We start from the raw sequence: 27149 nt of genomic DNA on the forward strand, positions 1-27149 counted from the left end.
CATGCATTACCCATTATATGTAAATTATTGGACACATCAGGGAAATTAGATATTTGTCATTGGGTATTGGAGAATGTTTTATAGAGTGTTTAGCACTCCTGTTTTGCAGCATTGGGTCCTGAGTACACATTCCTCTAAGAAAACAATCTGTATCTGGAGTTTGTATTTTACTTCCATATTCTGCTTGTTTACCGAACCAGTTTTATCAATATTTTGATCAAATCTGGCAAATATCAAATATTTTTCAGCACTGTTTTTGTGGCATTGAAATGAAGATGAAAGTGCCGGAATTTTTTGGAAGATTCCTATTGTTTCAGCAGATGATCACAAGACATCTTTTTTTCCCAGTATAATGTCTAAAAATCTTTAATTAAGGAGGAACTTTACCCTTATCTTAAAATGACAACACAGATACTGTACCTTTAGAAATGTTTCTACAGACAGATACTTCTAGATAATTGCTGTTTTTTTATTCTTTGTAAACCTTATTTTTCTTTTCCTCCCCATTATTCTCACAGTGGCCCTTTTTACTAAGGGCTGATTAATCCATACCCTTTACTTCCTGGAACTCTGGCACATGTGACTAGGACATGTGACCGTGCACATCATCTCAGGGGAGGAAAATGGCTTTCCCTGAGATCTCATGAGATTTGCAGTTTATAAAAGAGATCTCCCAGGAATGCACTATTGATATAACCTTTCCAGGATGTATCTCTTAGCCATGGGCTGCATCACTAATGCCTAAGAGGGCCAGGAAGAGGAAAAACAGTAATTTTAAGTAAAAGATAAATATATTTATTTAATTAATTAATGTAAGATGAATTAATATCAACAATGAAAAACAATGGATCCATTGGCTTCAAAATTACTCTTTGTCATTTACCCTTAGTTTTGTAGCAAATAATTGCTTTCTACATTAATTAGGGCTACGTTCACACTAGCCTGACCGCTGAAATGCTCCGAGGTGTGACAGGGTAGTTTGAGGGTGTGGGGTTAGGGAATGTGACTACGAACATTGTTACATCCTATGGGTGTAACGTGAAACATGGTCCCAAAGGTGGAGTATACTTTTAAACGAAGGATAAATGATGACATACAAAAACGCCTCATGTATTAAGAGGACAGAACTGTACTTCACGGGATTACTGCTGTGAAAGGCTTGTTTAGATTAGTCTAGAAGAAGACATTTTGAGCATACATACATATTCATTATTTATACTGGGTGAGAGTTTCTCAGGACACTTGTTGTTTACATTGAACATATGCAACTTTGGTCCTGCTGATGATGTCATGTATATATTGAAATTATCTTTCTTTCCACACTGTGGGTTCAGGATTACCTGGGAAGCCTATTATATCTAAAACATTACAGTAAGAGGTAAAAGGTTTAGATGTATTGTTAAATAAAGTACAGTACATTCATGAAAAAACTGTAGTGCCATTCTAAATGAAATACAAAGACTACTATATGTTGGACTTGATATATGTCTTTGGTTCTATTCTGTAGTTAGATGAGTTGTATACAGATCTGTGCAATATGAAATATTCTGGCAGCAGGGCCTTTGCAGTAGCTTCAGACTCTCATATATTTAAATATAAATATATACTGTTTATAATCTGATCTCTAGTCAGAAGCATGCAGCAGTATCGTACAATGTTTAAAGCAGACCTTTACACTCAAAAATCAAATTCTACCAATGTATCCCTCTATGTATGATGTTTAATAATAACATCATAGACATGTCAGATGTAAAATGCTATGAATTTGAAATACTTACACTTGCAGAGCATTTACTTCCTGCTTTGAAAGGGCAAAATGACTTCAGTTTGCCAAATGTCTGGGTGTTTTCCATGTCTGGGTGTTCAATGTGACCACAGGTCTCATTAAAAAAATTGTCCATTGATAAATAACCCAGTAAATAAATATATACCCAGTTAAACATAGTTAAAATCAGGACAGACTCGGACAATCAGGGACTCTATTGGCTGAACCTATGCTTTGGCTGAACCTATGCTTTGAATCCCATCTCACTATAAACAACAGATAACCACATAAGAGAGCAATGAGTACATATTGTCTGCATGTGCAGAACATTTCTGTTACGTGTCCAGATTCCTACTTGTCATGAAAGTGAAGGGTTTGTTTAAAATCTGTCCTGTCCTACAGCTGCAGGTCCTACAGCTGGATCAGGATGGGGATTTTACTGGCATAGTGCACATATAGTCTCTCCACAGCTGCAGCGGTTTTAATTACAAGCAGGAAACAAGTCTCAAACATTTATGTATACAAATTAAGTTCAGAACCATTGTGTTTTGTGCTTGGTTTCAGGAAGTAGGGTATAGACAGAAAGCTTTATATAGTCAAGTTTCTTTCTGTGTGTGTATATTGGCTAGTGAATTATGTGTTTTATGTGATAGAGGGAGTCCATCAATTTTAAGGCCCCCCCCCCCAGCAGATAATTCATTATGGTCTAAATCTGGAAACATCCATCCTGAATGTTGGCCATTGACTTGGCATGTCTGACGGCTTATTCTCTGTCTGAGATGCTGGAGCTTGGTCACCAGTTGCCATCTTCCCTTCCTCCCCCAAACTGAATTGCTGTTCCTATTATTTTTTATAAAAAGTAGGGCAATAATTTAGATCTAGTTGAAAACCCTGACTACCAGAACATATAAAGTCTCTTTTGTGTTTGTTCTTAAAGCTGTTCCCTGCTGTTGTGCAGAGATGACTTGAATAAGGACTAAAGTCCTTGTGCTTTCTAATTTCATGTATACTGCACATTCTTGATCATTTTACCATATTTTAAGCTATCTGGGCTGGATAAAAAATAATCAAAGGCTTTATTCAAAGGAAACTCTAACTGGATGACATTCATTTCTTTAAGGTCTAAGAGTCTCATTAATGACATCTATTACTTCATATTCACATGATCCAGCCAGACAGCACAGCAAAAATGCATTTAACCTAATTTTGCATCTTCATAATTCTGTAATTTTAAACAAACATCGTTTTCCCACAATAATTTCTGAATCACGTCTGGACATCTGACCTACTAAACATTAAAATGTACTAAAATCAATAATAAATACTCATACAAGCAGTATTTCAAAAGTATCACTTATAAAAGTACTGGGCATTATGTACTGACCCAGTCAATCGAGTCTGATGCCCATTTGGTTTGCTGTGAATAAAACATACAGTATGTGTATTCCCTTTTCTAAAGGAAGGTATCTTGTTTTATTACTATTTCTGTACATAAAGATATACAATATAAATTGACATTGTGCTTTTCTGGTAGCATTTTCATCTCAGGTAGCTAGTTAGTTAGTTATTGATTGTGTACAACAACCCCTGGTCCTCAAGCAGGAATCCACTTAATGGGTGAAGTTGTGTGTGCTTATTAAATGTCATTCTGTACCCTTGGGCCACCCAATCCTCAAAAACGCAACCATACTGAGCATTGCTGGGTGCTGTTGTCTGCCAGTTCTTCCTCTTACTTGATGTCATACAGATGTCTGTGGTTCCTGCAAGTTGTTTAGGCAGAAGGTGATGGATATAACCGTGGGGCAGTGGACTAGCGGAACACAGGGCTCAAAAATGACATTAATCAACACCTGACAACACCCCACCCCCCAATAAAATCAATTGGTTATTGTTATAAAGGATGGCAGAGATGATCTCCTGCATGCTTGGGTCAATAGTCTGAACACTAGATCCCCATTTAACTGTTGATATCATCACTGTGTCAGATACACAGCCCATGATGTTAGTTTGGGATTAGGGAATATCTATGACTAACATATCATTCTCATCTCTTAGTACAGAAAAAAAGTCTGTGCCCTTATATGATTCCATTTACTTTATATTTGTTGCTATTCGTATTTAGGGAAAGAAAGAGAATATTTGGGTAAAAAAAGCTATGAATAAACTAGTGTTAAGGCCTATAGACATATTTAATGTATTACAGTCACAGTGACTGGCACACGTCAACTGCGTGATTAAAATTAACCACATGAAAAGTGAATTATCTATTTAAGACATCAAGCTGTATAGAAATGACATGACTTGCGTCTTTACATCATACTAATTTTGCTTACAAAATGGGAAATTAGGCTGACATAGTGCAGAGCCTGGCTAGTCACAAGTCAACTTTTAGCTGCGCGATGGTCTGTTTTTTTAAACGTATGCAAATGCATATATTGTGAACCAGTGTAACAGCTCTTTCCTTTTTCTGACAGAAGAATCACAGATCACAGGCAAATAAAATCCAATTTAAAAGAGAACTATGGTCAAACCTTTTTTGGCCGTACTTCTCTTTAGGGTCACAGGAAGACATTTACTAATGTCCTTCTGTCACCCAAAACTTAGCATATAGTGGGCCAGTGCCCGCTATATGCTGACAGCGCTGAGCCACACTACAGCTGTAAAAGATCCCGACAATATTGTCAGAATCCACCCCACTCCTGATTTACAGCTGGCTCTGCCTCCCCATCTGTCCCTCTAGTCAGCACTTGAGGATCAGAGAGAGGTGGTGGGAATCCCCCAATAAAATCCTTTGCCTGGGATTGGTTAATAATTGTTATAAAGGAAGGTCTCTGCGGGTAGAAGATCATGTACTGAGTGATCAGTGGTATGTTTCGATAAACAGAGCTGACATGTGACAGCTTCAGTGTATTACATTCTCCCCATAGATCTCCTTTAAGTAACAGTCTCCCCATAACACATGGTGGTGCCGGAAATATTACCTGTATCAACTTCCAAACTACAAACATCTATAGGGTTATTCACAAAGGGTGATGAGTTTGGAGAAGGCAGGAGACTAGAACAATCTAGGACAAAATTGCTAAACATTCTCCAATTCAGCTCACTTTCCAGTTCAGCTATGGTGTTCTAGATTGTTTACTTCTCCTGCCTTCTCCAAACTCTTCACCCTTTAGTGAATAACCCTGCTAGTCTCTACACACTTACTAAAACCCAATTAAAGTCACAGTAAAGCAGCATGACAGGTGTTGTAATAACAACCTCCATTTTCATAGTATTATCTCCACCTTCCTGTTACAGCAGCTATGCAGTGCAATATACACCAGAGTTTGACCCCATGTAATCTGTAATGTAACAGACCTGGTCAGACACACTCTCATCCCTTCTATACAGGATAGTGTGAGGACATTGTGCTGAGGGGTGTGGCTGTTACCCATCTCTGCCAGCATAGCGGCCTGGAGGGGAAAGACTGGAAGCAGCACTTTCACATACATAAAGGTATTTTAAAGAATTTCCAAGCAACAGCCAATCACAAATCATAAAATGTGGGGGTACAGCACTATAAAGAGATACAAAGACTTTAGTTGAGCTTTACAAATATCTTTTTATTTTCATGGCCTACAGGACACCTGAATTAGATATGCAGCAGGCATCATTGGTTTTACTAGGCCCTCTTTTCTCCACAAATATGGCCCACTACCAGCTATAAATTTACAAAATGGATGATGTGACAGACATATTTATTGACTTCTAATTTATACTGCAATGCAATTATGTAGAATTCTGTGCCCTGAATTGGTTGATTCTGGCTGTCATTACTAAGATAAGAATATAGGGTATAATTCCTAGTTCTACAGGAAATGTACTATACTGGCACCAGCAGAGAGGATAGTCTTATAACAAAGACCGCACCCCACCTCCCACCTTATTACTGGTAGCTCTGGAAGATACCATTTTTCAAAGGCATCTTTTTGGGGCAGTGAGAAAGGGAAGTGTGGGAGTGGAAAGATTTTCATAGCTGAAGATAAGGACAGAGGTGATGAGGAAGTTCATAGTTGTAAAGGTGTGCATATGGGGACAGGAGATACACAGTGGTGAAGAGGGGTGGGGAACTGGAAAGGTATGTGTCGGTGGTAAATGATCCACAGTCAGGAAATTTTGAAGGACATGGAGAGGAGGTTCAGTAGTGAAGAGGATATGCTGATAGATATCAAGAGGAGCCCAGTAGATTAATGGTGCAGTCAGATATCAATGCAGAGTTGGAAAGGGGTGCAAGTACATAGCGGGGTGCAGAAACTTAGATCTAGATGAAGAATGGTGCAGAGACGGGCAGAAGTGGAAAGAAGGGTGTAGAGGGTAATAGGAGAGATTGATGGAAACAAAAGGATGCTTTAAAAAATAGGGTGTGCAGTGTTAAAGTGAGAAGAGAAGCCAGGGCATAACAGGCAGTCCTAACTTGCTAGTAACCAGAAAGCTTACAGGCTCCAAACAGTAAGCTACTGCCAGCAATCAGAAGTGCTTGTGACTGCAGTCATGTTTTTTTATATGGGCATATACATTATAATGCCATCTATTCTACTAACAAGTTGTAGAGATTAAGTTAAGTGCTTGCAGTCCACATAACAATGGAGAAGTGGATACAGTTCCTTTTTTGTTGTTTTAATGACTAGTGCATGAAGAACTGTTGTAAGTGACCGTGTTTCCGACTTTCCATCAACACCTAATTTGATAACAATGGCTAGGTTTGCATCATGTCTGCTCCATGGCAAACTAAAGCACATAGATAAGCACAAGATGCAGTGCATGGTTGAAATAAAAATGTCAGTGCTAATGGTTGTATTACTTTGCTCTGGGTCCAGGTTAATGGACCACTGTTACAACAGACATTATTATAACTGTATGTGATAAAACATGTAATGATAGTTCTAAGTATATTTTTTATTTCACATGCTATTATTCTTATTTTCTGTATCCATAGCTGATATCCAGAGGGCTGTTGGGATAATTAAAATCACTGTAATAGTTGGCGCTACATATAGTGATAGCTGGTCTCTTCCGGCTGCTTCTCCAGCTTCTTCCCCTCTACATACTGACCACAGGGAGTCAATTGCTCAGCACCCCCGCCATTTAGAGAATGTCTTGTATTTTTTTTAATGAATACAATGCGATCTTAGATTGGATGAGGTGGAGATCATGGTGTCATCTACCCCTCCTCTATACCTCATCCAATCATAGACCTTGGATTCACTGAAAAAAATACAAGGTGTCTCTGAATGGCAGTGTTGAATAAGTGATTGCCTATGCTCATTATGCATAGGAGAAGGCGCTGGAGCCACAGCTGGGAGAGACCAGCTATTGCTTTTTGTAGCGCAGACTACTGCAGTGATTTCATGCATCCCCAGCAGCCATCCAAAAATCAGATATGTATTCTTTCATTATTCCTAGAGTTCAGAATTAAAAGAGAACTATGGCCCAACCTTTTTTTGCCATTGTTCTCTTTAGTGTCACAGGAGGACATATACTAATGTCCCCCTTTGACCCAAAATGCAGCATAAAGAGGGCTATTGCCTTGCTAGAGGCACAGCAGCCTCCCCCGCCCCCTCTCTCCGTCTGTCCATCCAGTCAGTGCTGGAGGAACAGAGAAAGGAGGGGGCAATCCTGGGGGGAGTGGTGATCTTCAGTGTTGCACGTCGTCTCTAATTATGGGGATGGGTGTATTTGACTCTCCCCATAATCCTCCTTTAAGCTTTCGTTTATATGGTTAAAAAAAACTTTGGTTTTATAAAAGAACAAAACTGCTTAAAAAAAATTCATGAACTCTGATTTTTAATGGTTAGATTGGTCTGCAGAATGGAATATTTTTCACTATAGTGGTTGTTAAATACCCAGGTATTCAGTACTACTTCATCACAATAGAATCCTGTACTCCTAACTCCACTCTGCTAACTGTTGCAATGTTAGCTTCTAGCCTGGGCAGATGTAAACATTTCAAGCATCTTACAAAATCTTACAAAACTGTCATTCTGCTCATAATTCTCGATATTATGTTTAATTATAGAGCATCATTTAGACTCTGATGCAGTGTGATTTGATCACACTGAGCGAGGCAAAATTATAGTATGTGTATACCGGGGACCGCTGTATTTGTGCATAGGTAGGTATCCAGTGAATTCCTACCCCTTCACTTAAAGTATGCAAAAAGTTCTGAGAAAGTGGAACACCTTTTTGCACAAGGTATGTACGCAAAGGACACACACGACACCTGCCAATCCCCCAGTTAAACAGACCACAACAATTTATATGCCAAAAATGATTGGTCACCTGACTGTGCTGACCAACAAGAAGTGGTTCTGACCGCTCATTGCAGTGAGTGAGGTGAGACTGAGAGGTGGGATGTAAGGTTTAGTGCGGTATAAGACTTAGTAGATAAATAGTACATACATGTCTTCATATCAGACCAAAAAGAGGGGGAAATGGATTTGGTTCCAAAAGACTGACACACCCTCTAAATAATAGACAGTTCTGACCTATGGTAAAGAATCTGTACAAAGACACCTGCTGCTTTTCCTGAGTGATGGAAAATAACAGTGTGTGGTTCACATTCCATTCAGCCACAGTGCTAGCTGCTCCCCTTGGAAACCTTTGCATTTTTCCATTGAATAGTGAGAAGCTATAAAATCAGATATAGAACAGATTTACTTATACAGTCTGTGTGTGTTTGTCCCTTTTTTCCTTTCATTATTTGATCATATATTTCACTCACATTTATGAATGTAACTTTAACTCCTCTACAGTGTGGAAATATGAAGTATAAATAGTGATATAGTAAAATCAATATATTATATTTTGTCTGCCTCTGCTAACATTTGAAGAAATTTAATTTTGTCTGTATGGATGTGCATTAATACTGGGATGACATTAGTATATAGTATATATAATACATCAAATTAGTATATAATAAGCACCTCTCAGAATAAATGTTCCAAAATTTAGATTTAAGTAAGGTATTACATAATACTTTAGTACAGAATAATAATATAAGTATGTTCTTACTGACAGTGACTATGCCTTTATTTAGGATTTCAGTTGTCTGCAACTTAGACAAATCATTAATCAAATGAGAAGTTTTATGACCGCTTGGTCAGCTTGATCATGACTTTTAAGATCTTTGGGAAGGTTTCTAAAAAAGGTTTCTTTGCCTGTTGCACTGGAAAGATTAATCAAGAGGTCAGCCTCAGTCTTGAACTTTCCCAGGCTTTGGAAAGGGACTCCAGTACTTGGCTTTAGGGAAGAGTTCCAAATGTTTGTGTCACTGCAGATATAAAGCTAAGATTATTTTTGTCATCATTTCCTGTTTAGCCAATTTGATCATGAAATATCAGCTGAGTTTTGGAGCCGTTATTAAACATATTTCCAGCACATCAGAAGATGCAGCTGTACAATTTGATCAAATCTGACCTATAACTTTGCCATAGGCAATACCACAATTTCATTCACCCCATAAAAAATATTTCCCGTGGGCAGTTAATTTCCCACTGTAGGGTAAAGTATGATTGCTTTATATGAATATATTTTTGAGGCACAGTCTCTGCCAAAATATAGCACACATAAGCATGTAAAACTATATAATTCTAGAGTAAGCATATGATATTTATATGATTGCAGTTTAAATCACAGGATATATTATGTAGTTCTAAAAAATACATATGAATTACCAAAGTTGTTATAAGGGACCCATAGAAATGAGGCTGTAGTCAGTCAACATGCATTGAATTGGACAACAACATTTTTACTATCTATACATACATATATGTATGAGGAGTGGTATACCACTAATACTCTTTCGCCACCTTGATGATGTTTTGCAATATATATATAGATATAGATATCTATATATATATATCTCTATATATAGATATAGATATATATATCTATATATATATATAAATAATGCTGCTTTTATGCTTTAATTATGATTTGTGGCTTATATTTAATGGCTATTGGCATATACTTTAGTGGGAAAATCTAAATAGGGAAAAAGGTTGTACATGGACTTCGGTGGAGACTACATGTGCAACAATGAATCCCCAGACAAACATTAATGACTATAAAATCATGTAAACTGTTAAGCTAACTGGGTAACTATGTTAAATCAACACATACTTGGCTACAGAGCTTTTTGGAAGGAGCACCATTGTTTGTAATATCATACAAGACAGTGTCATGTATGTTCACAGGACACTGTCTTGTAGGCCCAGCAAGGCACCCCACTCCCCTCCTGGCAGCTCCCATCTCCTCCCTTCATCCTTCTTTATGCTAGTAAATAGACAGCAGCTGGAGGCTGGGATGTCCTCTTGTGATCATGCACTGGACAGAAAGTTCAGGGAAGTTGAGCTGAGAGAGATGGAGCTGTTTGGAAACATGATGACTCTAAGTGCTTGGGCATAAATGTAAAGAAATACTTTGCTGTGAAATGTCTCCAGCTGCCATTCCAAGCAAAAACAAGGTGGGCAGGATGGACATTTTTGTGCTCTAAAAGTTCAGCTCAAACTGATTGCACAGTGGAATCACTCTTTAACCCCAGAGCTGACAATACTATTTACTGGTATACAGTAAGCCGAGATCGTATAAAACTACTAAAGTTCTTTAATGCCCATTCTGTTCGGTATAAAGTTTTAAAAACATCTTTTATTTTTAAGATCAGTGTCAAAATAAGGGTGGAAGCATTTGTACTCCAGTCTTTAATGTGCTGTCTTTAATGCAGGAAGACCAACAGTGCACATGCAAAGCTCTGTTTCATATTTCAACACTATAGCTTTCATTTTATTATTCTCAGATCTGTAGTTTTGAGAAAATGTGTTATCTATTTGAAGACAAAGATTGGCTCTCAAAAGAAGGAAGGAGACCTACAAATAAGCAGGCCCTCTTTCCCCATGTGTGTGCCAGACACAGGATGTGCCTGCTAATGAGCTGGATGAGAACTAAAAGCAACGGGCTACATCCATTTTTAGGTTTTTATTTTAACAAAAATTATACAGGAGTGGTTCCAGGCTAGCCAGCATTTAATTTAATTGTTTATGTGAAGCCTATGTAACATAAGATTGATTAGGTTGGAGCCTTGTTCATCACAAACAGATTGATTGGTTGCTATTCTATCCTTTTTTTAAACTCTTCTTTAGTTTTATTGTCTTTTCAAAATTCTGAAAACAAAGTCTAAACAAAATTAGAAAAAAAAAAGCTGAACATATTAAAAGACTTAATACAGGTATTAAAGTGTCAATAAACCCATACATATCCCTGATGCCATGAAGGTTAGAAAATGTATTCCTAGCTGGCACTATTCCAAGTAGGATAAATACGCGGCTCAGTCGAGCCGAAGGCATATGCTTCGGCTCGACTGATACGAGGTTAAAGCCGTAGCTGGCCGAGTGGCAGGCCATTGGCCGGCTGACAGCCTGCTTCTGACAGCTGGGTGGAGCCAGCCGTGATGTTACGGCTGGCTCCGGCCACTTGTAGAGAGAACAGCGTCCCTGGTTACCAGCTAACCAGGGACACTGATCTCCAGACAGCCTAACTCTCCCGGGTGCTCCGGGAGTCTCCCGCTCCCGGCCGCCAAGGAGAGAAACACTACTCTTTATTTTTTATCCTGACACGGAGCAGTTGGCTGGCATCAGAATAAAAAAAAAAATGTTTTACCATAGGAATGCCTTGCTACATTCCTATTGGCTATTTCAATTTGCAATAGCCAATAGCAAACTAGCTATAGCACCCACCCACTGCTGCAGTTCTGCATCAGGTCCCCACTAGTGATTGACAGCAGCAAAGGGCGGGAGCAATAGCTAGTTTGCTATTGGCTATTGCAAATTGAAATAGCCAATAGGAATCTAGCAATGCATTCCTATGGCGAAAATGTTTTTTTTTTGGTATTTTTTTTACGGCAGCAGAACCGACGGCCAATAGAAAACAGTTGGACGGAGCTAGCTGTCACTGCTAGCTCCACAGAATCGTTTTCTATTTATTTTTTTGTACTTTTTTTACTATTTTTCTGTTCTACACGTTCCCACAGAGGGACCGGGTAGAACAGCCGAGCCGAATGCCGCTCAGCGGCATTCGGCTTTTCACTCACTGCTGTTCGGCATCTATAAGAATAGACCGAACAGCAGCGAGTAGCCTGCCGGAGGTTGGGCTTAGCCCTCTGCTGAGATCAGCCGTACCAGCCTGAAGTGAATAGCCGAACAGCATTCGGCTCACTCTGCTTCAGGTCGGTCATTCACTCGGCTGCCTACGGCAGCTTAGTGTATAGACCCCTATATTTCCCATGAAGCATTCAGTTCACTTATTACTTAGTAGTGCAGGTTATTGAGGAGTTTGATTGGCTTGGGTTGTAAGTAAAAGGGGAGGTGATTTAGAGTGGTAACACAGGATTGCCAGAGCAACTATGGGAATGTAGTCCCATGAGTATGTTGGAAGTGAGGGGAGTAGGGAACGCAGACTGTAAGCACTGCAGAGGGAAGATCAGCCTCTGCACATTTAACATCTGGTGTAATAAGAAAGATTTTCCTTTTGTTTTTATCATTCCCAATTGAAAATCAGTAGTGCACGTCCTGGTATGTGAGTGCACCTAGGAACTCCTGTGCCTACAGTTTCTTAGCTATATATCTGCGGTGTGAGATCTATGGCACTGCTGCCTCTGACTGCTAGTCTAAGAAGATTTGGACTGAAATTTGGTGATGTCACTACAGTGCTGCTCACTATTCTACTTGCTGGAGGCTCTGGTGTAAGGAAGCAGAGCACTGCCTCTGGAGATACTGTATAGCCACCTCCATATAGAAACACAGTGGAGAACAAAGCATGGCCAGAGGCAATACTGCTGACTAGTCCTAAACAAAAATTTAGCCCTTCTGTCTGACTTATTTTGGGCACATCGTCCAGAGATTAATTCATTTTTAAAGTGTGTACAAACCCAAAATCTACTTTTCAGTATGCTTGGCATCATGCCTCACTGTATACAGTTTTCTTTAATAAATCATTTTGTGTGTGGATATATTGCATTGATTGTGTCTTTAAATTTGTAACCAAGCTCATCAGCTTCTACACAGAGCCGGAATGTTGTCGGAAGAGCATGTGTTATCTGTGATTTCTACCACAACTCCATCTAACTAGCTGTAATAAAAAATATCAGGCGACTTCATGAGCATCATGTTTCCATGTAGTCAGGAAACAGAAAACAGTAAGAAACAAAGAACAGCATTGTTATTTGATCAACAACATGGCCAACCAATTTTCCAACAAAGTAAGTCCTAAAAATTGTAAGTGTACTTATGAAGTACACCGCCCTACCCTCCCTAGCCCTCCTAATCTAAAATACACTAAATGCTCCCTATTTTGATTGGTTAACTTACCTGTTTTCCAATTCTCTGGATGATATAATAATTGCTGACTGCCTGTGCAGTGAGCATTTAAAGATGTCTCCCCAGCCTCTTCAGTTTCGGTGGAGTTACCTGAGTGGGAGCTCTGGGCAGTTCTTATATATGCAGTCTATTATGGGCTTTGAGGGAACAACTTTGAACAGTATTCCTCTGAAATTTATTGTGATGGCTAGTAACAATTTTGACTGAGCACTTTTTCATTCACAGTGAATATCATTGCCTTCATCTTCTAAGTTAGCAAAGTCCATCTGTTGTTTTTAAGAGGCTTATCTTTGCATTGCCCATTGGTATGAATGCTTGAGTTATGGAGCAATAAAATCTTGGGGCAACATTTTCTGAAGAAAAACAGATTTAACCAGCTTGGATTAAAAGCCTGAAGAAAATATTTTTTTTGTTGTTCACCATAGCATCCAGTAGCTTCCATTTGTCATATTTTTTGTGCAAGTTTAGAACTCAAAGCTATCTTTTGATTTGCTGCTACAGGCAGGGCAGGGACATTTTCCATTTCTCCAACTCTATGCATGGAAACCGGAGCCCTTTGTATAGTTTAGGACTTAAAATGACACTAAACTCAGGAGTTAAATCTTAAATGCATTTACAATAAGTACCTTAACTATTAATAAAAATTTAGCTTATCTGGGTATTAGGTGGCTGTAGATCCTCAAATAATCTCTGAATGTTTGCTGACACTGTCCTTCCTTCTGGAGTGTGGCTATTTTTGTTTCCCATGGTCCCTGTGTGTCTTGTAAGGTAGCCACTGCTCCAAGCTTGCTCCCATGATGAACTATAATCTCACATTTAGTTTAATAATTTGTATTTAGATTGTAGTCCATCACAGGAGCTTGGAGCGGTGGCTACATTTCAATACACACAGCGGCCATGGGGAACAAAAGTAGCCACCCTCCAGAAGGAAGGACAGTGTCTGCACCAGTTCAGAGATGATTGGAGGATCTACAGCCGAGTGATACATAAGTAAGCAAAATTTTATGTTAATAGGGTACTTCAATGCATTTTTAAGGTTTGAGTCTTCAGTTTAATGTCACTTTAAATGGGATTTTGGGTTAGAGTGGAGAAATAAACAAAAGCAACTGGTGGTTATCTAAGAGTCAGCCTTATGGTCCCCACACAGAGTGCAATGGGGCCATAAGGCCATGGTCCTGTTACACACAGTTGACAGGTATATAAATGTATAAATGTGCATCTTGTGATTTAGAAATATTTCTCTAGAATAAATATAACTTTTATTTAAACAGTAGTTTTACTGTTATGTAATTAATCAGTTCATAGCCATGCTTCAAATCTTTTCCTAGTTTTTCCTACAGTCCTACACTGGGAGGGTCTGGAAAAACTGCAATACTCTAGCCTGCCCAGCGCCCTGTTCATGACATCTGTTGAACTTGAATAGAGCTTGTAAAAGTGTCAAGTCCTTTTAAAAAATATATATATTGAGAAAGCCAATGGAATGTCCTGTGTTCAATAGCCCTGGCTTTTTTAAAAGTCATGTTAATAGCTGTTTAATTCAACACAGCATAACAAGTTTTTTTTTAATAAAAGCTGAAAAAAATAGGACAGTTTTTTTTGGAACCTATCAATTTTAACTCCCATTCTAATACATGTGCTCTGAAAGTGAAATACCAAAATAAACTGATTGCTATGAGCAATAATTATTTTCTTGAACCACCTCTATAGGGTGTTTATACTGTGTAAAGAAGTGCACATTGCCTAGCCTTGCTCTTGGATTGGCTTGTACACTAAAGTATTGCTTTAAACTTATTTGCCACATGGTGGGAGAACCTCTCCCTCACAAGTCTGATGTTTTCTTTTTCTGTTTTGGCTGGGTGTTGCGGCTGTTTTATTTAAGTTAGAAACAGTTAAGCAGAACTGTGGACCGTCCCAGGAATGTTGGCAGTGGAGCAACACTTCATTTCCCTGGATTCTCTCCCAGCAGTATGAAGTGATGACTTTGGATGTAAGTATATTTCTTAGTATCGCAGCAGACAGCTGAGAAGTCACAGAATCTGAGCTGAGGTCCCCATGAGAAGTGCTCAAAAGATCACAGAGGGATGTCTTATCCATTGTCTAGGGAACAGTGGGGATGAAGAAGTTTGTTTTTTTGTTTAAGACACAAAGCTGTCTCCTGGGACACATTTCTGGAACAGCAATAAGGAAAAAAATTGTCCGAAGTGACTTTTTCCTCCTGTGCAGTAAATTCCATGTAGCACTTTGATCTTTGTGGAAGGAAAGGAATCTTCATCAGTCACCTGCACTACACATCTTCTGCTACTTCTGGATGTGATCAACATGGCTGCTGTACTATTAACTTTTGAGGATTTAATGTATACCTGGGATAGCTTAGTATGGAACCTTACATCACGAGCACTACGTGCATGCCGGCATAGAAACCTTGGGGTTCTGCAGATGGCACTGAAACCTTGGTGTATTTCCAGGGCGGTTTACCAGGTGGGTTGCTAATATGATTAGCTCTGTAATGATGTAGCACATTGGGGAATATTTAAAATGTAAGCATGTTTTATGGCTTGTAAAGAGAGATACCTAGTTTGCTACTGTGTCATATATAAAGTCTTTACCATTCTTGGCAGGGGGCACAGGGTTCCTCTGGTGTTGCTAACAGCATTCATTGAACCTGAAAGGAAGCACACCTGTTAGTGCATGAAAGCTTTAAATCTATTTACCATGGAATATATCAGTGGAAGCAGGAAAACAGTCTTACTTTTAATGCCACATGTAAGATTTTTCGCCACTTACTCTTAATGATGATAAGGAGATGGTTGTCAACAAGTGGTTAAATCTCTCATAAGCAAAAGATTAACATTGCCACTGTGGCCCTAGTCTTTTTATCCTTTACTAAGTGCTTGGTAAGCTAAGCAGCTCTTTGGGAAAACACTGTCCAGAGGAGTACTATTCAGGAGAATATAAATCTATTTTTGTTGGTTTGGCGGAATTATATAGCTTGATGTATGTTATCTGTTAAAGCTGTGTATACATAAACTATGAAATATCAAAATTAGCTACTTCTCCTTTAAATCATTGTGCTTGCATCGGTTGCATTCGTCCCATAACATCATTTGATTAGAAAAGAAGTAGATTGTTCTATTTTGAGAGTGTGGGGGTTTATTGATAGGGGGAATACTTTTTCCAGATCGCTTCATGCTCTGATGGATTGTCACTAATTTCCTCAGTTTGAAACCCATCTCTCCTCATGTATTTTCACCCCAGTACTTAAAATTAAAGGGACACTAAACTCAGGAGTTAAATCTTAAAAATGCATTCAACCACCTTAACTATTAACAAAAATGTACCATGTTTGTGTATCACTCAGCTTTAGATCCACAAATCATCTCTGAATTTGTGATGACACTGTCCTTCCTTCTGGAGGGTGGCTACTTTTGTTTCTGATTATCCCTGTGTGTGTGTTGTAAAGTAGCCACCGTTCCAAGCTCACTTCTGTGATGGACTACGACCTCAATACAAATTAGTAAACTAATCTGTCCACGTCCACCTACCTCCATTCCTCCAGGTCACTACTGAGCCTTTTTGCTCCCTGCAATGTATCAGTGGTTTGTTTTTTGGGGGGGGTTTTTGGGAGAAAATGGTTTTTAATAGCAGTACTTTATGCCATGAACTCATAAGGAATTGGCTCAAGAAGCTCAGGTTCTTTTTCAAATGTTTGGACAAAGTGAGCTTCTCTTGGCTGGGCTGGCTGACGTTTCAGCTCTACTCAGGTGCCCTTCTCCTTGGCTTCTATTTTCTTCCTCTCATTTTCCTTTACACGCTGCAGGATACTGTCTCCGCTCTTAGAGTGGCGGATATGCTGTACATGGACATTTATTCTTTTGGCAAGAATCTTACCTGTGACTTGTTTGTTCACAATTATACCAACAGCATGCTGTGTGAGATTGTAGATCCTGCCGGTCTTGCCATGGTAGCACTTGTGCGGCATACCTTTTTGGACTGTGCCTGTACCCTTCATGTCCACAATATCACCGTTCTTGTAGATGCGCATATAGGTTGACAGTGGCACTGGATGCTTGCGGAAGGGTCTAGAGAACATATAATGGGTTCCACGCCTTTTTCCCCTTGTGTTCGTCATTTTTCAGTGTTAACGGTTGCCCCCAAGACGGCGGGTCCATCGGAAAGCTGTATCAGTGTTTTGGGGTAATTATTATGAAATTTGAGGGTCTAGATATGATAAATACAATGAGGGTCTGGTGAAATTTCCCCATCACTCATAATGAAAAATGAATAAATATATTAATTATATCATTATATCATATTATGATGTTATACATAGCCCAGAGGCTGGCAGACAACTTTAGATCTTCTCTGGGCTGCCACATCTTCCTGCCCCTAGAATAATGGCCACCTGCATCACATGTCAATCTACCCCTCCAGCACCAGGAGACAGATGGCATCCAGATCAAGAATGATGATAACCCACAGCCTCCCAGACTGACAAATACAAACCCTTGGACTGATGAACAACCACAAACATCATACAATATTAATTAATAAAACTATAGATTAATTTATTCTAAATGTATTAATGCAAACCCTCTCCTCTTTTATAATATTCATGAACTTCTATTATTGCTTTATATTTTTGTTTATTACTGTTGTGACTTTATTAACCAACAAATTGCCCCATTAAAATCACAGCAAAGGAGTCTAATAAAAAGACAATGAGGGGTACTAAATAACTGATTTGAGGTACATTAGCTGAAAAGGCCTAGAGCAGCAACTGACATACAGCCAAAATAATGAAAGTGGCTTATCAAATATGAGATAATAATTTGCATGCTCATTTTGCTGGAAGGATATTCCATGGCTATATAGGACCATGGCTATTCTTCTCACATATTTACACAATAGTGTTTTCCTGCAAACAAACACATTGATGAAGATCTTTTAAAAAGCCATATATTCATTTCAAATTCATTTACAATCTGTTCCTTTACCAGTTCTACATAGTGTGTAAAAAGCTGCACCCCTAGAAAACATTCATAATTAATAGTAAGATCTAAGTTTGGTAATAAAAACAGCCATTTTGTATTGTGTAGAGAGATACAGGGGTTGATTTACTAAAGGATTATAGACTTCACTTAGCAATATAAATGTTAATTTAGATTAGTAAATAAGGTAAAAAGCTGTGTTCGAATATTCAATCATGTGCAAGGAAAATTTTAAATAATCAGGATTTTTGCTTGCACACGATTGGATGATTGAATACCTCAGTCATTAGGCTAAGTGAATATTCATGTAAATTAACCCCAAAGGCTGTCATGTCAGTAGCTAGTGATGTGTATGTGGCATGATGCCAAGTTAATATTGCAAAGATGCTGCTGGATCCTCGTACACTGATGGGCTGGGTATGATTTCAGCCCGTAAATGGTTGTTGTTTAAGCATGACAGGTACCCTTTACTGCTTTTTAAGTGGATTCATAAAATATGTAAAGTGGACGCATAAATTCATGGACTTTATGGTAAAAATCAAACATGTTTTCCATATTTATGTTACACATATTGTTATGATATATAAACTGCTAAATGAGTTGCATTTGTATGCCTGGTGTTTGTGCTGGTCATGCAGTTTTGCTTTTACCAAAGGCCAATATTTCTTTAAACTCTCAAAATGAGAATGAACAATTTGTGATTTGCCAATATATGTGGAATTAATTAGGAGCCACTGAGCTGTAATGCTCCAGTTTCAGGCCGCCAATAAAATTTTCCCCAGAATTACTGGCTTGCCTGTCCTGTAAGGAATTATATTTTATTTGCATTTTGGGCAGTGGTAAGTAACATCACCTCTAAGCCTCACTAATAGATGCATTTGGGCTCGATAAGTATAAATCTTTTGACTTACGCTCCTGGCATTTATATTGTATTTGTACAGCATACAAATGGCATATTACAAATATAGTCAACAAAATAGGGAAAACAACTTAAATACTGAATTAAAAGTAATCCTAAAATACAGGTTTACAAGCCTGTAATTGCATTTATGGATATTGATGTAAACACAACAAGAATGTATTAAAAATTGCGAAAGCTGTGACCAAAAAAATGCAGGCAGAGGGTAAAAGAACTAGTCACCAGTATTGCCTATAGCTTTGGTTCTCAACTGGTGGGTCGTGACCCAAAAGTGGGTTGCGGCCCCATGTTCAGTGGGTCACCGCATGACTTCCACTTTTCTAGGTGAGAGGCTCCTCAGCCTCCCCCTAGCAAAGCACTGTCAGTTCTCACACCGAGCAGCCATTTAAAATATGCTGCCCAGTGCAGAGTGTCAGCTTGAGGTGGGCGGGATGAGGCTATGGCCACGAAGGAGCTCCATCCATACGTGCATTGCCTACAGCTCCCTCACGTGCACTGTAGATGTGCCCGGACCAGAGTGACATCACATTCTGGCTCCAGGCACCTCTACAGGGCACATGAGAGAGCTGCACAAGCAATGCACATATGGATGGAGCTCTGTCACAGCACAGCAGCCCACACTGGACCCCGGGCTGATGATCCACTCTGGTTCTGGTCAGATAGGGTGGATCTTAAAAAAAGAACAAAAATAAAAACATTTTTGGAGTGTGTATGTGTGTGAGAGAATGTCTGTGAGTGTGTGAGATTGTGTCTGTGGTTGTGTGTGTCTGTCAGTGTTTTTGAGGGCCCGTTCACACTAGTACAGTGCGTTAATCGCACAGTCCTGTGCGATTAACGCACCTTACCACGCAATCGCTCCTACCATGCATTCTTGTGTGGGAGGTGTGTTGTATTGCAATTCATTTGAATGGTACACCAATCGCACCTCCAACCCACAGTTCAATCGCCCATACTGGAACGCACGGTACCGCAATGTCGTACGTTCCAGTGTAGTGCGGCTGGGGGTCACAACTTAATAACCAAGGACAAATGTGGGTCCTGAGGTTACACAGGTTGAGAACCACTGGCCTATAGTCTCCCTGCAGTAGATCTTTCCCCCATTACTGATGTACCATGACTTATTCTGCACTAGGTCTTTTGGCAGAGGACAGCTCCATGTCAGAGCTGTTCCCAATGTCTGGTAGGAGAATATTCAAAAAGAAGCAGCAGAGTTATAGAAAGCAGAGTTCAACAGAACTCAATGATGTAGAACCAGGGAAATGCATGCCTATGCATGTAGATTTCACTCCAGCACAGTAATGACATCGCTAAATCTCACTCCAAATCTCAAGAGACTAGTCGGGAATTTTAAAAAAGGTAGATTTTTATGGGTACTGCTAAAGCACATTTAACATATGTTCCCTATAACGCAACAAGCCTTTACCTTTCTAATTGTTCTTCATTTACTTTATGTGACTTCCTGCCAATAATGACATTTAAGAACACTGAGGGTTCTTTCATTGTAAGCCAATACAACAATGCACAATGAGCTATGTTGCCTGGTGTGGAGCATGCATTATGCTTCATTTTGCAGTTAATAAACTTAAAGTGATACTAAACTCAAGAGTTAAATCTTAAACATGCATTCAAGTACTTTACTTGTTAACAAAAATGTAGATTATTTGTGTATCACTCAGCTGTAGATCCTCAAATCATTTCTGAAAATGCATTCAAGTACCTTAACTAATAACAAAAATGTATCTTTTTTTGTGCATCAGATCCTCAAATCATCTCTGAATTTGTGCTGACACTGTCCTTCCTTCTGGAGGGTGGCTACTTTTGTTCCTCATGGTTCCTGTGTGTGTTGTAAAGTAGCCAACACCCCAAGCTCCCTCCCTTGATGGCCTACAATCTCACATTTAGTTTACTAATATGTACTCAGATTGTAGTCTATCACAGGAGTGAGCTTGGAGAGGTGGCTACTTAACAACACACACACAGGGACCATGTCTCCGGGTCAAAAGGAGCCCCCCTCCAGAAGGAAGGACAGTGTCAACACAAATTTAGAGATGATTTGAGGATCTACAGTTGAGTGAGTGATACACAAATAACATACATTTTAGTTACTAGTTAAGGTACTTGAATGCGTTTTTAAGATTAAAATCCTGAGTTTAGTTTTACTTTAAGATGTATTCTATTTATAAAGGTTTAACTCATGGGTTTAGTGTCACTTTGAAGGGAAGCTATGTTTAAAAACTAAAAATAAATTTGTATTTCTATATTGAATTTCCATACATTCTATCCCACTCATAATAACCCTATCAATCTAGAAGTTTGTAAACTTACTTATTGAAGATGCCCATACGATGTACTTCCTCAATGCAATGACACAATTTTAACTGAGCCCTGTAAATATGTACTTCCCTGTGTCACAATTAACCAAGCCTGCTACAACTACAACTCAACATCTGAACAATGTAACATTATCAATGCTTGTTGGAAGCAGTGCATGATGGGATATGTAGTCTTGGGAAATTGAGATTTCATCAAATCAAGCAACAGGGAAAGTGTTGCAAAGCACACAGGGAATCCAGGAAGTTGATGAAAGTGATGGGCAGACAGAAGGCAGCATTCACTACAAAAAAGGGATTTTGTCAAGTAAGCTTTGATTGCATTATCAAAAAGAACATTATATTCGGGACGGCTTATACTCGAGTATATACGGTATAATATGAATTCATATTAAAATGCTGATGTTATAAAAGCATAGTATATGCTGGGACATTTAAACTCCTTAAAATAGGCCTTGTTAAGGCAAGACATCAAAATGCATCTTTCAGGAGTTTTTCGTTTAACACTGCAAGGCAACATGGCAGTAGGAACAGGTCCTATATGATGTTTGTTTTTTTTTGCTTGTGCATTTTACTGGCATTTCAAAAGCTGCAAAATCCATGAAAATGTGTATAATGTGAATAAGTCCTTAAAATCAGATTTTTCTAAGCCTCGCCATGTTAAAAAACGGATAGAAATATACAACTAATTGCCCTTGTGCATAAGGACATGTAGTCTTTGAATACTTCCTGAATGCATTCCAGCTTATGTTCTCGTGTTGTGGCCCTTTCAAATTGAAAGGCTTTTCTAAAATGATGTCCTGTGAAAAAAGGCCAGAGCACTTTGAGCTGTGATCTTTCTTAGTCAACCCTTAGCTGTGCTTTTACAGGCTATGAGAAGTACAAACATGTTATGCTCTTGTACGGTAAAATGAATAATGTACAGCACAAGAAATGTATTGTAAAGTGATTATTTCTTTTCCACAGAGCCGACACTTGAATTCATAACTGCAGTAATAATTGTCTGCAGAAGGTAGACAAAAGACCTAAATCTAACGAGGCGGTTTCTGCAGTAGATATCTACCCTTACCAGTGGAAATAAAATAATTTTCATTGGTTCATGACTTTCTGTAGTGTACGAACTTCATATTGTGACATCAGTGCTGGCCAAGTGTTGCGTTATCTTCAAGATGGGCATTTTTTTAGATAAAGTGCTTTTAAAACTACTAATATAGAGGACCTGAACTTAAAAAGTGAAGATTTGCTAGGCTATACGGACCATCTATGTTATTTGTGCCTAACCGGTACTGTGTAAAATCTACCTTTTGACTGGAATTTCTCCTTAAAAAAAGAGTGCTGCACTTCTAGGTATTTGAGAGTGTCTAGGCAGTCCTGTGCCTACAGCATTGTAGCTTTGTATCTGCAATGTGATATCTAAGGCACTGCTGCCTCTGACTGCTGGTCTCAGGAGGTTTGGAGTGAGATTTGGTGATGTCACTGCTGTGCTGCTCACTGCTCTCCTTGCTGGCTCTAACACGAGGAAGCAAAGCCCTGCCTCTACCAAGATGGCCAACTCTATTCAGACACAAAGTGCAGAAAAAGGCATAGAAATTCAGTAATAGGGTAAAAATCAGCTGCAGTGAAACCACAAGACAATACTGATGACTAGCTTTTTGCCATCTGTCTGCTTTTTTTTAGTCACAGCTTCTAAAGTTCAGTTGCTCTTTGAATGTTTAGTACACATTGAGACCATGGTTATACAATAAGTCAAAGAATATGTGATGCACTAAAGTATACTGTACATCAGCATATCATTCAACTTTTGCTGAGCAGCAGCTAGTTAGTGATGAAAAAGTAAGAGGAGCCAGAAGAAAAACTCATTGGTTATGTAACAGCACAGACACAGCAAAGAGTTACAGTTTCCCTGCCAACATAAACATTTTTTACAGGTGAAATATTATGTCATATTATTGTCTGCTCATGGTGTGCCTGTATGCTCAAATACTTTAGAAGTGAATGTGTTAGTCTGCGAGGATCATGCTAGCTTATAATTACCTATCAATTATAATACATAAAAGTTGTACATTACTGTATAATTAAAATACTGCCAAATATTTTTGTTAAAAACTGCATATACACAACCTAAGCCATAATTGGTTGAGAATTAAAATGAATTAAAGTTGAAAAAAATACCTTAAATATCACCTTCACTACCGGATTAGAGTAAATGGAACCATCATTACAAATGCTGTTCATGTGCAGACTAATCGTTCTCAGCTTTATTATATTATGTATCATTATTCATGTGTTGTGTGTTATTGTATGTAAAGTACTCTATTTGTCTTTATTGCGAGTCCCCTCTAGTCATATATACACATTTCTTATTGCATTTCAAAAATGTACCTACTGAAATGTGTTTTGTATATCATTTATGAATTGCAAAAAAAAGATTCTCCTGGACTTAACAGGTGTGTCATATTGAATGCATCCTACAATGGTTGGGATACGTTTGTGTGAGTGGGAGGCTGATAGCTAAATTTGGGCTTAGAGTTCATTTCAGCTGTGACCAGTGGCAACAGTCATTTATTAACATTCATTGCCATGTAATTTCCAATGGCATGCATTTTGAAGGTATCTCATTTAACTTGAATGGGACACACCGGTGGCAGATTTAAAATGCATGTCATATGTGATAATGTGATCCTGCTTTGCTTTCTGTATTATTCTGCATTTAGCCTGTTTTGCAAAATGCAGGTTAATGCAAGCAGAGTGAACGTTAGCAGAAAAAGCCTCTCTCTTTCTCTCCCTCCTGTATATTGGAGGTCATACAGAGTTACTCCCACCCTCTTTGCAGCTCTAAAAGACTTTACTCTTCTGGGAAGGATTTCCACAAGATTTTGGAGTGTGTCTGTGAAAATGTATGCCTATTTAGCCAAAAAAACACATTTAAGTTTTGGTTCTGATGATGACCTGGCTTGCAAAATTCTGACTTTCACCAAAACAGAAATAGAGTGGAAATCTTCATATAAAGGAACATCCCCTATAAGAAATGTTTTAATGGGTGTCCATGAGGTGTATTTTATGGGAAAATACATTGTGGCTGCTCAGTTTCTCAGTTGCTTAGTTGAAATGTCAGAAGTGATCAAATTTATTAAGAATCATTTTAGAATGAAACTTTCATAGTAAAAATGTTACATAATTGAGTCCCTTTCTCAAACATGATCTCATAGTTCAGCTTTAGTCACCTAAGCTCCAGCTGCCAGGGTGTTATTATTTTTCTGTTACTCAGCCTATTTTATTCTCTTTACTTAAGTAGCAAGGCTATTCTAGTCCTCCATTTGGAGCTTCCTGCCTTTAGATTCACTCTTTAAAAGAGAACTAAAGCCAAACTTTTTTTGGCTTTAGTTCTCTTATGGGTCACAAGAGTACATTTACTAAGGTACTCCTGTGACCCAAACTCAGCATACAGAAGGCTACTGCCCTCTATATGCTGACAGTGCAGCACTGTGCATGCCTGGGAAGGATCTCAACACTTTTGTCGGGAGCCACCCTGCTGCCTGAATGACAGCTGGATCTGCCTCTCTAGAGCAGGAGCCAGCTGTGCCCACCCCCTCCCCTGTCTGTCCCTCCAGTGAGTGCTAGAGGAATAGACAGAGGGAGGGGGGAATCCCTGTGGGGACTGTCAGTCACCGCTCTCTGTGGGGAGAAGACCGTGAGTTGAGAGATCAATAGTTTGTGATCGCTAATGTCTGAATCTATAGAGCAGGCATGTGACACCTGCAGCGTCACATGCCAGACCAAAGCATTGGGAAGAGTACATTTTACTCTCCCAGTATTTCTTTAACCATTCCAGTTTAGCTATGATTTAGAATAGCACTCCGTACATATATCCACATCAATTTACACTAGATCCTGCCCCCGCACCTTAGTCAGTATGGGATTGCTGACATATTTATCTTTAGTTGTTAATTTGTTACCAACTTGCACACTGACATTTGGATATGTCAGCAATTGCCTTGCGAGCTCTCTATAAGCTCTGGATGGTCCACTACACTTGCAACCCCACATGAAGACACAACATCAACTTCATGGAAAAAATGTGGGAGTGTTTTCAATAGCATGGATACTATTCAATACTCCTTATTTCAGATTGTGGCACCTCAACCACCACCCAATTACAGAGGATGCCCGCAGTTGATACCCCCAAACTCCTCCCAAGATGAACCAGATGTGGCTCCAGAGTCTCCATACCATATTCCTGGCCTGTTAGGTCCCCATCCAGCAGCTGAGCCCCACCTGCACTGCATGCCACCCGCAGAGGGAGTATGAAATGCAACCCCTTGGGTAATGCTCACCATGCTGAACATGTGGCATCTCTGTCTACCCTCCCCATTTTACACAAAGCAAGACTGACAACCATTGTTACCTCTGCCCCTTTAAATACTTTGCCTTTAAATGCAAGGACCTGCCCACTTTGGACTATCCTATTGGCTGCACAAATCAGGTGCTAGCCTCTGCTCACTTCCTGATTTTACTCCTCCACCAGGCCCTATTGCTCCCATTAAAGCACATGCCACTAGTCAGGCTCAGGATGTCATCTTAGGCTCTGCAGATGAATTCAGCCCTCCTTGTGGAGATCTGCTATAACGCTAAACACCCTGCAAGTGTAGAAACCACGGTAACCACCTCCTAGGAAGATTCCACCTGTTGGGCCTCCCAGCCTTTAAAAACCTTGTCCCTATTCAGCAACTTGGTTGACCCTTTTTGCTGATCCAGCTGCTTTAACTAAGCCAGACTGCAGACTATTGCCTCCCAGCAAAGGAGGAACATATCACCTTTCTTTGAAGGGTCTGTCATGAGAAAAGTATGGAAGCTGCCATTGCAGGCCCCCTTCTAAAAATGCTAGATGCCTGGCTGTTACTGACTTCGGCATGTTTAAGTCATAGTCCCAGAACAAGAATGGTGTAAATGAGTGTCAAAAAAGTGTCATAACTAAGCTTTGAAGTCAAAGTATAAAATGACAGCCAGGAAACTAGCATTCTCAAAAGAGAGTTCAGTAATGACGTCCTCCATCAATTTCTTATGAAAGTGTACCTTTAAAGAGACCCTGTTACTAGACTATTCACTTCAATCAAACACTTCCCATAAGATTATATGTGCATTATTGTGTTTATATATGGTATTTTCCTGTGAAAGCCGCCCTTGTGTATACTTAAAAATATACTGATACTGCTACTGGGTGCCATCATGTTGGATGTGGTGTCAACAGCCCAGCAGACCCAAATTGACACCCATTAGTATTCCCCTTCACTTGTTCCCCAGAAGCTACATAAATGGTAATGCAGGGAGCTAAAGGGAGGGACAGAAGAACTTGTCCAGCACAGACAGTAATAACACACTCCCAGAGGAGGAGAGGACTATGACATGCAAGGAGGAAGTGAGCTGTGCTGGTAAACTGACTCTTGCTGGAGAAGTCAAAATTGCTAGCAAAGCACATTGCAACTGAATACAAATTTTAAAAAAGTATTTATTGAAAGGAAAAACATTACAAGTAAGCATTCAAAATACTTGACTTTTCTGTACTTTTAACTGTGAATTTTTAAGTTGCTGACAGAGTCTCTTTAAATATGAAGGCCAAATAATTTGCACTGGAAAAATCCATTGATAATATGCGGGTCCTCCTTGGTGTAGTAAATGATTACTTTAACACATTTCAAAATATTAGCAAAACATTCCGTTTTTAGGTTTTATAAAAGCAGT

General features: G+C 39.1%; 1 protein-coding gene and 1 pseudogene across 1 annotated transcript in view; one reads left to right on the forward strand and one right to left on the reverse strand.

Moving 5' to 3' along the window:
* Positions 1–27149, forward strand: part of FRMD4A (FERM domain containing 4A) — a 246056-nt gene that overhangs the window by 14570 nt on the left and 204337 nt on the right. The gene's annotated exons all lie outside the window — the stretch shown is intronic.
* LOC108784818 lies at positions 16796–17320 on the reverse strand (annotated as a pseudogene).

This window comes from Nanorana parkeri, unplaced genomic scaffold (assembly GCF_000935625.1).
Source record: "Nanorana parkeri isolate BGI_ZX_2015 unplaced genomic scaffold, ASM93562v1 scaffold128, whole genome shotgun sequence".
Taxonomy (NCBI): Eukaryota; Metazoa; Chordata; class Amphibia; order Anura; family Dicroglossidae; genus Nanorana; species Nanorana parkeri.